The sequence below is a fragment of the Aquarana catesbeiana genome, linkage group LG02 (genome assembly GCF_042186555.1).
Source record: "Aquarana catesbeiana isolate 2022-GZ linkage group LG02, ASM4218655v1, whole genome shotgun sequence".
Lineage (NCBI taxonomy): Eukaryota > Metazoa > Chordata > Amphibia > Anura > Ranidae > Aquarana > Aquarana catesbeiana.
Window position 1 is genome coordinate 25,000,237 of NC_133325.1, and position 14,920 is coordinate 25,015,156.

Here is a 14,920-nt window from a genome sequence, read left to right on the forward strand (position 1 = left end):
TACTGGCTTAAGCAGGGGGACACGTCTGGCACTGCAGGATCTGAGTCCCTGGCGGCGTAGTGTGTTACTGATGGTAGCCTTTGCTACGTTGGTCCCAGCTCTCTGCAGGTCATTCACTAGGTCCCCCTGTGTGGTTCTGGGATTTTCGCTCACTGTTCTTGTGATCATTTTGACCCCACAGGGTGAGATCTTGCGTGGAGCCCCAGATCGAGGGAGATTATCAGTGGTCTTGTATGTCTTCCATTTTCTAATTATTGCTCCCACAGTTGATTTCTTCACACCAAGCTGCTTGCCTATTGCAGATTCAGTCTTCCCAGCCTGGTGGAGGTCTACAATTTTGTTTCTGGTGTCCTTCGACAGCTCTTTGGTCTTCACCATAGTGGAGTTTGTAGTGTGACTGTTTGAGGTTGTGGACAGGTGTCTTTTATACTGATAACAAGTTCAAACAGGTGCCATTAATACAGGTAATGAGTGGAGGACAGAGGAGCCTCTTAAAGAAGAAGATACAGGTCTGTGAGAGCCAGCAATCTTGCTTGTTTGTAGGAGACCAAATACTTATTTTCCACAATAATTTGCAAATAAATTCTTTGAAAAATCAGACAATGTGATTGTTTGGATTTGTTTCCACATTTTGTCTCTCATAGTTGAGGTATACCTATGATGACAATTACAGGCCTCTCTCATCTTTTTAAGTGGGAGAACTTGCACAACTGGTGGCTGACTAAATACTTTTTTGCCCCACTGTATAGTTATAAATCTCCATCTCTGTGATATAGTGCAATATATTTGTCATACACATACCTGCAACAAACAAGCCAACATTAATTATGTTTATAATTTCCCTTATTATAACTTGATGTTTGAATTCAAGTGCACGAATAATAATGTCCAGGCAAAAAAGTGCCCCAGCCAATATAATCAATTTTGGGATATTCGGCTCCATGGGGCACCGGTCAAAATTTAAAGCCCCTGTTGGCAAGAAAGAATACATTAATCACACACACTGTATTAGAAAACTAGCAATATAATTACTTATTTGTAATTGGAAACAAATGAAATATTGCAATTACCTATTATTATCATGGCTGTGCCGAGTGATGAAAATATAGCGACATAGAATCTATCTAAACCTGAAATTGTATGAAATGGCTTGTTAATTGTGAACAGTTATACCACAAAGATAAAAAATGATAAGCAAAATAATAACAGCATCATAATAATCATCAGCAAAACCAGCAATAATTTGGATAACTAATAAAAGTAATTAGCTTATTTAAACCATCATTGTTATTTGTATAGTGTTTCCCAACTAGAAATGATGCACAGTCATAGTCCTTCCCGCTTTCCTGAGGGTCACTTCCATGCTTTTCTTGTTTCTCACCCCAGCGATCTGATCACTTAGGGTGAGGATCTGGAGCCCATTCAGTTGTATTCTGTTAGAATACTGATTAAATTGTCCTGTTTCTGCTTGGTCGTGGCTGCTCATCTGGTAGCCAGTGGGCTGCATGTGGCCCCCAGGACCTTGTTTTGCGGTCCATGAAGAGGACTAGGTAGTCATGCCCTTGTACTGTGCAGAATGAGCGGTCAGACTTCTAGTTCTGTCCTGCTTGTGGGGGGTGCAGTGTAGTGCGGTGGCAGTAAACGTCCGATTGCAGAGAACAGAACTTGTATTAATGCAGTCCAGTAATTCACAACAAAGCCGGCAGGAAGGCACCCCCACCAGGAACACTCATGGCAATATCAGCAATGTGTAGCAGAGCAGATCTAGATGTGCCATAAGCATCTGTCTTGAGTCGTGGAATGCGGCCTCACCGGTCCAAGCCCAAGTGGGGAGGTCTCCAGAAGGATGGTGTATCCCTATCCTCTCCCTACTCAACTGGAACCTCTCCCTGTCACTAATCACTTTCCCTGTCAGATGGGTGACCTGTCCCTACACTACCCACATGTGAAATGCATGCCAAGCCTGGGAGCCAGGGCCTTAAATAGGCTCTGCCTGACCCAAGATGGCTGCTAGAATTACATGGGCCGGCAGCATCCAATCGAATAGCTTACCCAGTGAACCAGGAAACCATAGAGGAACCATGTTCTTCTTGACTTTCTCCCCTCCTGCAATGCTGGTGTGGTTGATCACGACCTGCGGTGGAGAAAGTAGACAGCACTTGCGTACATTATTGTTGGGTAAACTGTTCGGGCCGAGCAAAAGTTTGACCCGAGCACACAGTCAATATGTTGTTAAGGAGCAGGGCCAGGAAGCCAGCCCCTGAGTCCTTAACAACGAATAAGTCATCAGCTGTCAGTGGGTTTTTCCGCTAACAGCTGAAAAAAAAAAAAAAAATTATCGGCAATACAAAATCATAAAAAAAAGGAGTGGGAACCTTGACGCCAATTTTTATTTTTTTTTAAAAAGGCGTGGGGTCCCCCCCAAAATCCATACCATACCGTTATCCTAGCATGCAGCCTGGCAGGTCAGAAAATGGGGGAGAAGCGAGCGCCCCACCTCCTGAACCATACCAGGCCCCATGCCCTCAACATGGGGGGGTGGGTGCTCTGCTTCCCCCCACCCCAAAGCACCTTGTCCCCATGTTGATGAGAACAAGGGCCCCTTTCCCACAACCCTGGCCGGTGGTTGTGGGGGTCCGAAAGGGCAGGGGGCTTATCAGAATTTGGAAACCCCCTTAAACAAGGCAGATCCCAGCCCCCCTTATGTGAATGAGTACCCCTAGAAAACTGTCAAAAATAAATCTCTTGCTTGGTATATAGTGCTTGAAGGGATTCATCCACACACACATTTTTTGGTCTTGGATGAAAACTTCTCTAAATCGCTGGGAAAAGGAATTGATTAGGGGCGTATTTTGTACAATTTGTTGTGGTTGGGATGATCTCGGGGAGGGCACTGTGAATTGTCATTGAAGTGGAAAAAACACATAATCATGACATGACAGCGGAATATATGGGCATGTGTTGGATGGGGTTGGTGGACCAATATGCATGGACTTCTTTCTTTTTTGTAAGCCCCATATTGAACGTAAGGCCCAAAAACAATTTAAATTTGTCCAGTGTTAGATGTCGCCACTGGAACATGCGGGCGTAGGAAGAATTGGGGTTGACAGAAATAAATTGGGATGCATACAGATTAGTTTGATCCACCATAGTCTGCAGCAAATCTTGTTGGAGAAATAAACAAATAATAAAATTTAAGATAAGTTTGTAGTGTTGGGCTGCACACCTGGCTGTGCGGTGAAAGGGGGGATGATAGCGGATCCTGAGTTGGCAGGCAACCATAAGGGGTTTGCCAGGGCATCGGGAAGGTAGGACTGGGGCTGGATTCTTTGGGTTGGGCGTGTATTTCCAGTACTTGTACTGGGCTCCTCTTCCTGGGTTCTGGCGCTGCTGGTGGTGGGCAGATCTCTGGCCTGTGTGGCAGTATAGATGGTGGGCCTGATGGCGGTACTGGTACCGATGGTGGTACTGGTAGCCTGTGTGGCGGTACCGATGGCGGTGGGCCTGTGACAGATGGGCTGATTGACGGATGGGCTGATTGGTTCTCTGCCTATCTATCCTGGTTACACAGCGTTCCTTCAGTGTCACCTCTAACTCTGTCTCCTCCTCTCCTTTCCCCCTTTCTGTGGGGGTCCCCCAAGGCTCTGTTCTTGGACCCCTTCTCTTCTCTATCTACACCTCCTCCCTTGGTCACTTGATAACCGCCTACGGCTTCCAATACCACTTATATGCTGATGACACCCAAATCCATCTGTCTACTCCTCACCTCACTCCTTCAGTCTCCTCTCACATTACTAACTTACTAACTGACATATCAGCATGGATGTCGCACCACTTCCTTCAACTAAATCTCTCTAAAACTGAGCTATTAATATTCCCCCCTGCCCGTGCCCCCCTCCATGACTTTCCCATCAAAATCAACAATTCAACCATCAGTCCCTCCCCTCATGCCAGGGTACTCGGTGTAATCCTAGACTCTGACTTGTCATTTCAGCCTCAAATCCAATCGTTGTCAAAAGTTTGTAGAATTCACCTCCGTAACATCTCTAAAATTCGCCCCTTTTTAACAAATGAAACCACCAAGCTCCTCATTCACTTCCTTGTTAGCTCTCACCTTGACTATTGCAACTTCCTTCTCATTGGCCTGCCTCTCCATAGGCCCCTCCCCTCTTCAGTCTATCATGAATGCTGCTGCCAGACTTATCCACCTTACCAACCACTCAGTGTCTGCCAACCCTCTCCTCCAATCCCTACACTGACCACCACCCCTCTCCTCCAATCCCTACACTGACCACCACCCCTCTCCTCCAATCCCTACATTGACCACCACCCCTCTCCTCCAATCCCTACATTGACCACCACCCCTCTCCTCCAATCCCTACACTGACCACCACCCCTCTCCTCCAATCCCTACATTGGCTCCCAATCACCCAGCAAATTAAATTCAAAATACTAACCACAACATACAAAGCCATTCACAACTCTGCCCCGAGCTACATCACCAATCTTATCTCCAAATATCACAGAAATTGTCCTCTCCGCTCTTCTCAAGACCTCCTACTCTCAAGCTCTCCTGTCTCCTCCTCTCATGCTCGTCTCCAGGATTTCTCCAGAGCCTCCCCCATCCTCTGGAACTCGCTATGTCCACCTGTCCGGCTGTCCCCTACTCTTGCTACCTTCAGGCGATCCCTGAAAACTCATCTCTTCAGGGAAGCCTATCACGTCTCTAACTAATTTTTTACCACTTCCATCAGCTCATTCCCCACAGTTACAACCTTTCGTACCCTGTGGGGAATGAGCTGATGCCCCACCCTATTAGATTGTAAGCTCCTCTGAGCAGGGCCCTCTTAATCCTCTTGTATTTTATTGTATTATAACTGTATTGTCTCCCTTCTAGGGGTGCAACCCTCCGCGGATCGACACACCCGTGATCCGCGGAGCACTCTGCGGCCTCAGCTATAGGAAAGGCCGCGGCTTCGGCCTAGCTCCGGAGCGGTGGCCATCTTGGTACACCCGGAAGCGGCCGCTGTCTCGACAGGAAGTGACGTTCTGTCGCCGCCATCTTGCTACACCCCACACTTCTGCACAGTACAATAATGATAGAGTGAGAAGGGTGCAAGCGGACATCTTGTTACACCCACCGGAGTTTTAGATTTAAAAGCTATTTTCAACACAAAACCGAGCTTATATGCACAAATACTGTATTTATGCATATAAGCTCGGTTTTGTGTTGAAAATAGCTTTTAAATCTAAAACTCCGGTGGGTGTAACAAGATTTGTGTGTTTTTTTTTGTTTTTTTTTTGCTGATCCGAAAATGATCCGATCCATGACTCTGATCCGAGGATCGATCCGATCCGTGAGATTTTTGATCCGTTGCACCCCTACTCCCTTCTATATTGTAAAGCGCTGCGTAAACTGTTGGCGCTATATAAATCCTGTATAATAATAATAATAATTGACGGGTGGGCTGATTGGCTGGGCTGTGTGACAGGTCCTCTTTATTGGGGGGGGCTGTGTTGTGCGCAGTAAAACCGTAAAAGACAAGACACTGATCTTACTGATCCCTGCTCTCTCCTCACACGATCGGGTCATATGTTGTCTCGAATGAATAGCCTGGTTCTGAGTGCCCAAAATATGACAACTCCCTATTTCATTCAATAATGGGAAAGAAACCTGGGCTATAATTTTACATCAGAGCAAATAAAAAGGGAGATGGGAGCGACACACCATACTTCAATAAGTTCTCATATACAGGAGATGTCTTAAAAGTTCCTGACAAGATGGTATCGTACACCGACTCGATTGGCTCAGATATATCCATCGGCGGAAAATGACACTAAGAGCCCTTTCACACTGCCAGCGCCTGAAAAATGATGGTAAAGCGGCGCTTTACCGGCGTTTTTTGAGCACTAGCGGGGTGCTTTTAACCCCTGCTAGTGGCCGAATAAAGGGTTAAAAGCGCCCACAAATCGCCGCTGCAAAGGCGCTTTGCAGGCGCTTCCTATTGATTTCAATGGGAAGGGGCACTTTAGGAGCGGTGTATTCACCGCTCCTAAAGCGCTGAAAAGAAGCTGCTTGCAGGACTTTTTTTGCCAGCTCAGTGTAAGGAGGAGGTGGGGGGGGGTTTTTATTTATTTTTTGTTTCTTTTTTCCTTCTCTGGGAGGCACAGTGGAGAGATGATTGATGTCATTAATGGAAGAGGATAAGTTATAATAGTAAATTAGGCACGGGATGGGCAACACGTAATGGAATCACATAAAGAAGGGTCGATTGAAATGAAAGGTGGAGAGGTATAAAAATGAAATAGTAGGGTGAGATTATATTGAATTAAAACACTAAACATAATAGGACACAAAAATAGTAATTCAAAATTATACACTTTTTTTATTTTTATTTATTTACTTTTTTTGTATTGTTGGGTGTTTGACACACGTAATAGGGCGCTGCAAAGCCCCCTTCTTAATTATACTTTGAATAAAGTTTTGCACAAATTGAGTTTTGGTTATGGGTAGATAAGTGGGCGGGCTTTTTCCTTTTTTTCCTTTCTCTCTTCTGAAGAGGACATGATCAAGGACCCGGTGTGTTTTCTCGGGGTGGAGGGGTTAGTGGGGTGTATGTTAATGAAAAGATTTATATAGATATTTTTGTGCAATGCGTATTTCTATGTTGTATGTTGGAATTTGTCTTAATAAAGATTAAAAAAAAAAAAAAAATTTTGCCACGGGGGCGTTTGCAGGCGCGGAGTTTGCCACCTCCCTGAAATGAGTTTTTGCAGGTTGGGTTGTCTGTGAATGATATGGGTAAAGATGGCCTCAGCTCCTGTTCTCCACCTGTAGAGAATTCCTCAGATTTTACCCTTTTCAGGGCTGAATCGTAGAGACCTCTACAAGTAGGCCCCGAAAAGGGTGAAAATCATCTGAAGTGTTTTCTACAGGCGGAGAACAGGAACTGAGGCCATCTTTACCCATCTGATTCACATTTATGCAACAGGGAGTCGATGGGGGTTATCTATGAAAGGCAAATCCACTTTGCACTACAAGTGCAAAGTGCACTTGAAATAGCACTGAAAGTGCACTTGGAAGTGCATTCGCTGTAAATCTAAGGGGTAGATCTGAAATGAGGAGAAGCTCTGCTGATTTTATTATCCAATCATGTGCAAGCTAAAATGCTGTTTTTTATTTTCCTTGCATGTCCCCCTCGGATCTACAGCGACTGCACTTCCAAGTGCACTTTCAGTGCAATTTCAAGTGCACTTTGCACTTGTAGTGGAAAGTGGATTTGCCTTTTGTAAAAAAACTCCCAGTGTCTGTGCACAGATGGCCACCATTTTGTTGAAGTCTACATAATTTAAGTATTCACAGTTCAAACTAGGGATGTGTGTGAACCTTTTTTATAAAAAAAAGTAAAATCCTTTTACTATACAGCACAGCATATCCTATAAATGAAATAAAACAGCTGCACTAAAGCTACTTTCACATTGAGCCGCCCGGCCATTAGTGCTAAAGTGTGCTCTTCTTTGTGGCATTTTTAGCGCATTTTTAGCTTTTCGGCTGCTAGTGGGGGCAGTTCAAAGCGCTTTTCATTGCAATGGGCAGGGCATTTTGGGAGCGCTAAATACATCGCTCCCAACTGCTGCTTGCAGGACTTTTCGCACCACCTCAGTGTGAAAAGACACTGGAATGAATGGGAGGCGGTTTTCAGGCGCTTGGCAGAGGCTATTTCTGCCGCTGTCCTGGAATCCACCGTTGACGACCTCTGCGGAGTGACCCCCACTTCCGCACTGGACAGCTCCCCCTCGGAGCATGAGGAATCTTGGTGATCGTCTGGAGTCCGGAGTGTCGAGGATACGCTGCCCGTAGAAGGCCCCGGCTGTTCACTGCCTCTCCTGCACCTCTGCCCCTCAGGACTGGCATGCCCGGCCATTGCTGTATGACTCCTCTTCACCCGCCCGCTGGTGGGAGGGGCTCTGCTGCTCTTACCTGTAGTGGAATTCTTTTGATTTTACCCGGATTTGGGGATGATGGGGCCTCCAGCCGCTCTGCCAAACTGGCCGTCACCTGTATAGCAACTCCTCCCACGCTGAGCTGCCACTCCCGTTGCGACCCCCGCCTGGGAGGTGACCACACTCTCGTGATTCTTCTCGACGGGACGGTGTAGGGCTGTGTCCCTGTCCCGCAGAACTCCACCACCTCCGACATGGATTTCTCCCAGTGCCCGCACCGGAGCTAGCCTGAGGAGGCTTAGCCGGCTGGGCTGGAGGGTCCGAGTCTGGGCTCCCTGAGTGGCGCTGAGCTCTGAGGGGCTAAAGCGCTCTGGGGGCTTGCCCACCGAGCATGTCTCACCTGCGTACCGGCTGAAGCTGTGGAAGATGTCCCCAGCATGGCTGCGATCTGACTCTGCAGCCAATAGGTCCCCACTGACTCGGCCATAGAGCGGAGCTGCTTTGCCAGATGCCGGGATTCAGACACGACAGAACCGCAGAGGAATGCTTCGCCTTCTTGTGCCCTACCCCGGATGTCCGGTTCCCCTTGTCTCCCTCACTCCTAGCTTTTGAAGTTCCTCCCCCACGCTGGCTGCCCAATCCCCTGCAGCCCCAAGTTGCCTGACAACATATTTTAACCCTGACTTGCCCAGCTTCACTGCGCTCCTCTTCAGGCTAGCCCTACACTAATTTTTAACTTTATTTTTTGCTTCGGGCTATACTGTAGTGTTGATTCTTCACAAAAAACATCATAGGCAGAATCTATCAGGACTAAGGATGAACTTTGGGTTTGAGTTGAACATGAGTTTGACCTGAACCCAGCACGTTCACAATTAGATGAACTAGCTTTCGCCATGCATATGCTCATCAATGTCTTGGACCAGGCGGGGACTGCAGTCATGTGAAAATCCAATATTAAGGCAGTTCCCCGACTAAGATGGTCCATCACACTGTGTGCAGTAAAAGTGCAGCATTCGTCTGAGAAATGGATGTCCCATGTCACCACACACTGCGCCTTCATGTAAGTTGTATTAGGAGGGATACTGCTGAGCCTTTGCCCTCTCCACCAGTCCTGTTATCTCACTCCTAGTAACAGAATCGGGCCCCACCATGCACAAAGTACAAACCTCATACCTGCACTTGTTAACTCCTATAAACTGAAAACCTTCTGTAAAAAAAAATAGTTACTGTATTTATCGGCGTATAACATGCGCCGGCGTATAACACGCACCCCAAGTTTAGGAGGGAATTTTAAGGAAAAAACTTTTAGGAGGGAAGTTTAAGGAAAAAAAAACTTACATTTAAATGCCCATCAATGCAGCCTTATCGTGTCCATCTGCAGCCTTGTCAGTGTCATTGCAGCCTTTTCAGTGTCAGTGCAGCCTTGCCCCAGTGTCCATTGCAGCCTTGTCAGTGCAGCTTTGCCCCAGTGCAGCCTTGTCAGTGCAGCTTTGCCCCAGTGCAGGCTTGTCAGTGCAGCTTTGCCCCAGTGCAGCCTTGTCAGTGCAGCCTTGCCCCAGTGGTCAGTGCAGCCTTGCCCCAGTGTCCATTACATGCTTGAACAGATCACCGCCGACATACACAAAGCGTGTCGTTTAAATATAGCACCGCGGAGTTCGGAGGGACTTGGCAGGGCTGTACGAGCGCCGCCGAGATCACAGTGACTGGGCGGAGCCGAGATACACATAGCCGAGTGTACTCGGCTCTTCTCGTTGCCGCTCCCAGTCACACCCAGTCCCGCCCTATGATGGACATAACACAGGTCCAATGGCGGTACTGGGCGTGACTGTGAGCGGCGCCGAGAAGAGCCGAGTACACTCGGCTATATGTATCTCGGCTCCGCCCAGTCACTGTGAACTCGGCGGCACTCGTTCAGCTCCGCCGAGTCCCTCCAAACTCCGCGGCCACATATTTAAAACTACACGCTATGTGAATGTCGGCGGCGATCTTTCCGATAGATCCCAATTAGCAGGGATCGGCGTATAACACGCACCCACGATTTTCCCCTGATTTTAAGGGGAAAAAAGTGCGTGTTATACGCCGATAAATACGGTAGTTTTCTTTTGGCATTATCCAAAAACTTGTGGCAAAAACATGTAGTCTTCAAAAGACTCACCATGCCTCCTAAAAAATACCTCGGGGTGTGTAACACAAATGTGAATGAAGATGTAACATAAATGTAACAGTTAAAAAAAAAAAGAAAAAAAAAAAGTAGTAGTTATTTTGCAATGCACTCACATAAGACACAGAACAGACAATCACACGTGTTGGTGTCCTGTGTAGGCACCCCCTTTGCTTTGTCCTAGGGTTGCTATACAGTTGCTTCAAAAATGCATTCAAGAAAATCAGTTATTGTTTTAAAAACATTCTGCTGAATATAGTTACATAGTTAGAATGACACAAGTCCATCTAGTTTATCCATTTGAAAAAAAAATAAAAAATAGAAGACCTCTTTATACCCAATCCTCTACCCACAGTTATTTCAGAGCAGGGCTGGATTTAGCCTTCCTAATGTGGGGTGCAGTAAAGAATGTTTGGGAGGGGGGGGGCAGAGGATAGGAGGTCAGCAGGGCAGTGTACAGAGGCTCGGCAGGGTAGAGGATAGGGTAATCAGTTTGTAGGGCAGTGTACAGGGGGTCAGCAGGGCAGTGTACAGAGGATCAGCAGGGCAGTGTACAGAGGATCAGCAGGGTAGAGGATAGGGTCAGCAGTTTGTAGGGCAGTGTACCGGGGGGTCAGCAGGGCAGTGTACAGAGGATCAGCAGGGCAGTGTACAGAGGATCAGCAGGGTAGAGGATAGGGTCAGCAGTTTGTAGGGCAGTGTACCGGGGGGTCAGCAGGGCAGTGTACAGAGGATCAGCAGGGCAGTGTACAGAGGATCAGCAGGGTAGAGGATAGGGTCAGCAGTTTGTAGGGCAGTGTACAGGAGGTCAGCAGGGCAGTGTACAGAGGGTCGGCAGGGTAGAGGATAGGGTCAGCAGTTTGTAGGGCAGTGTACAGAGGATCAGCAGGGTAGAGGATAGGGTCAGCAGTTTGTAGGGCAGTGTACCGGGGGGTCAGCAGGGCAGTGTACAGAGGGTCGGCAGGGTAGAGGATAGGGTCAGCAGTTTGTAGGGCAGTGTACCGGGGGGTCAGCAGGGCAGTGTACAGAGGATCAGCAGGGTAGAGGATAGGGTCAGCAGTTTGTAGGGCAGTGTACCGGGGGGTTCAGCAGGGCAGTGTATAGGGGGTCGGCAGGGCAGTGTACAGGGGGTCAGCAGGGTAGAAGATCTTGTCAGCAGTTTGTAGGGCAGTGTACAGGGGGTCAGCAGGGTAGAAGATCTTGTCAGCAGTTTGTAGGGCAGTGTACAGGGGGTCAGTAGGGCAAAGGATGGAAAGTCAGCAGGGTCTTGTACAGGAATTGGTAGGGCAGTGTACAGGGGATCAGTAGGGCAGATAACTAGGGTTAGCAGAGCCAAGGACAGGGGTCACTACTGGCAGGGCAGACAATGGGGTCATCATTGGCAGGGAGGAGGACTTAGATTTGTTATATTACTAATTTTGTTTCATTGATTTGTTTTGTTTATTTTCTAACAAATTCCAATTTATCAGGACAATTTGAATTCAGATCAGTCGAAAAAAGATCAACTGATTCAAATTCCGTGTGAAGATTAGCCGGTTGTTAAGGAGCAGGTCGGGAAGCCGCCTAAATCTGTCACTGCCCTAGGATGTGATGTCATGTTTTCTGTTTGTCAGATTATATCAACAAATCAATTAATATATCAGAATGACTTACAGGTCTTGACTGCATCGGCAGGCATCGTTTTCTGAAAAAAAAATAGTATTTATGATAAAATAAAATAGTCATACTGTATATGTTATACTTTAAAGTAGAACACTTTTTTATTCCATTTTTTCCCATCTGTGTCTGGTTGGTGGGATTTCCCTTCATTTCCTGTCCTATAGTCAAAACAGGAAGGAAATCCCTACAATTCAAAGGAGATGTCTTGGGGCCACCAGGTCACCAGAACTAGTATTCTCCTCACTGGAGGTACCTTGGATTACGAGCAGAATTCGTTCCAGAACAATGCTTGCAATCCAAAGCACTTGTATATTAAAGCGAGTTTCCCCATAGGAAATAATGGAAACTCGGATAATCCGTTCCAGTGGCACTGCTAGTGTATGCAGTACCGCATCTAACCAGAGGTGGGGGGTGCGCCAGAGACATTCGGAAACACTCGGAGCCGCTCGGATGCATTTGGAGAGGCTCGGAGACACTCGGGAACGGAATGTTTTTAAACTGCTCTGAGTGTCACCGGCGCCCCCGCACCTCTGGCCAAAGGCAGTACTGCACACCCCAGAGGCTTGAATCCTGATAATTTTGCAAGACAACACTCGCAAACCGAGTCAGGATTTTAAAAAAAATAGCTCGTATTGCGAAACTCTCGTAAACCGCGTTACTCGCAATCCGAGGTATTACTGCATTACTTTTCTGGGGATAACTCAAAATGTGGGATTTTCTTTTAGTTTCACTTCCAATGATAATGGTAAACAGGACAAATAGAAGGGTTGAATCTCCCCAACAGAGGCAGAGGTAGCAAAAGTGTAGAAAAAGATTTGCCTTTAGCTCTACTTTAAGTCTGGGTTCACGTTGATGTGAATTCGATGCGGGTTTCTCCACATCTAATTTGCATGACAGGAGACTCTCTATGGAGCCGGTTCACACACCCCCCCGGGGGGGGGCTGTGCTCCGAATTGCAGAAGGGTCCTGTGCATCTTCTGGCTTGTTTCAGGTGATAATTCAGCCAAAGATTTGGATCCGATTCACTCCTGAAATGGCGAACAGAGACGCACCGGACCCCCTGCTGTGAGCCGCGGCGGCAGCTAGTGTGAACCCAACCTAACAGTTTCCAGAGATACTCTCTCTTCTCAGTGGAAAAAAGTATTCATACACTTAGATTTAACAAAATACAAAAAACATTTTTGAATGGAAGAAGAAATGATAGATTATCTGGAGAGAAAAGAGACTGTCGTCACCGGGGGAAACGGCATGTATCTCCCCCGTTGTCTGCTACTTGTCATCCTACCACCATGTGGTACCACGTTCCTACCTTCCTACAGCCGGCTTTGTTCCAGGTTTAGGACGTAGAAGGCTCGGGTCACACCTATGTGTGGGAATTGCAGTGAAAACACGCTGCTGGGTGAAAATGTGTGGGGGGGCTGCCATTGATTTAGAATGCAGACAACCCAACCTGCAAAAACGCATTTCAGGGAGGTGACGCGCCTGCGCCACACCCCCCCCCCCCCCATTAAAGTTTGCAGTTTTTGACATACCTAGGCATTCTCTTATTTTTCTTTTCTTTACTAGTAAATGTTTTGTGAATGAGTTCTGTCTGCTTCAGAGAGAAGGGAGAGTGCAAAACTGGAAGTGCTGGAACATGGAAACTTCAAGTTAAATTTACAATAAAATGTATCATGTCATATTATCTTCTCCTGCCATATCCCCAGCACTCAGCTCTTCACAGAGGAATCTGCTAGGACTGCCATTGTAACATCAAATATTAGAAATCTACTGAAAACTTCTATTTGAAATATACATTAGCAAACAGTGGCATAGCTTGGGGTGTAGAACATGAAGAACAGTCAGCCTCGGGTACAGCAAACTGGGGGTGCTCTAAAATCACATTCCAATTCACCTGCATATATACAAGCAGCCCCCAGTGGCAGGAAGGGAGAAGTGCATGTCTAGAGGGAAGCCAGGGACGCTGTCCATTTTATAACACTGGGAAGGGAAGCGGCAGCGTGTTACCATCTCAGGAACATTCCGCCGCTCGGGCATGCTCTGTCTTTCTGGGTGATTGGCTCAGCCGGGAGATCGTCCGGTGCTCGCGGGCAGGGCCACTGATAAGGCAGTACAGCCAGTCCTCCTGTACTGGGCCCAGACCCCATCAGTTCAAAAGGGGGGCCCGGGCACCCGCTGGGCAGGAGGTCTGACTGTATTGTCTTCTTGCAGGCACTGATCCTTTTCTGCTCTCCCTGCAGCGCTGACAGCCTTTTCTCTTCTTTCCCCCTCCGGCTGCACTGCAGGGGGATTGGTTCTAGCACATGTGCCACTTTCATCTGGTCTGCCCCCCCGTGTGCCCCTTTCCCCCCCACAGAGCTGCTGGCTTCCCTCCTCTCCTCTCCCGCCGGAAGCTGCTGCAGGCACCCAGGAGTGTTTCAGGATGGAGAGCGGAGTAAGGGGTTGGTAAATATGTCATTTACTTAAATAGAAAAAGAAAAAACTGCGCTAAGAATAGATACACACACAAAACACAATAAAATGATTGGATGGACCAGTCCCAAAAGCAGCAATTAGATGTGAGATGTACACAAATGTAATGGGAAAGAGAATAATTGCGCTAATTGCAGTCCATATAGCCAGTAGCAGGGCGTAGCAGTTCAAGTATTTGTATATACAGTGGAACCTTGGATTGCGAGCATAATCCGTTCAAGGGGGAAGCTCGTAATCCAAAGTACTCGCATAACAAAGCGAGTTTCCCCATTGAAGTCAATGGAAAATAATGAAAATAATTTGTTCTGCATTGACTTCAATGGGATGCAATACTGCATGTGGCCAGAGGCGGGGGGGGGCGCCGGAGAGCCTCGGAAAAGGCCGAAAAGGCCCGAGGACAGTTCGGCTGACCTCGGCAAACCTCGGAAATACTCTGTTCACTAGCCTTTCCGAGGTTTGCCGAGGTCAGCCGAACTGTCCTCGGGCCTTTCCGTGCATTTCCGATTGGCGCTGTTCGGCTTTGGCGCCCCCTACCTCAGGCCAAAAGCGGTACTGCACACCACTTTTGGCCTGAATCCTGCTCATTTTGCGAGACAACACTTGAGTTAGGATTTTTAGAAATACAGTGCTCGTATTGTGAAACGCTCGTTAACCGCGTTACTAGCAATCCGAGGTTCCACTGTA

General features: G+C 47.4%; 1 long non-coding RNA gene across 1 annotated transcript in view; it reads right to left on the bottom strand.

The window, feature by feature from the left end:
* Positions 1–1,231: 1,231 nt before the first annotated feature.
* Positions 1,232–14,920, bottom strand: part of LOC141129632 (uncharacterized) — a 35,304-nt gene continuing 21,615 nt past the window's right edge. The window contains exons 2-3 of the long non-coding RNA XR_012241848.1: positions 11,759–11,789; positions 1,232–2,134 (exon numbers count right to left, since the gene is read on the bottom strand). This is a non-coding gene — a long non-coding RNA (uncharacterized lncRNA). The remainder of the gene's footprint in view (positions 2,135–11,758; positions 11,790–14,920) is intronic.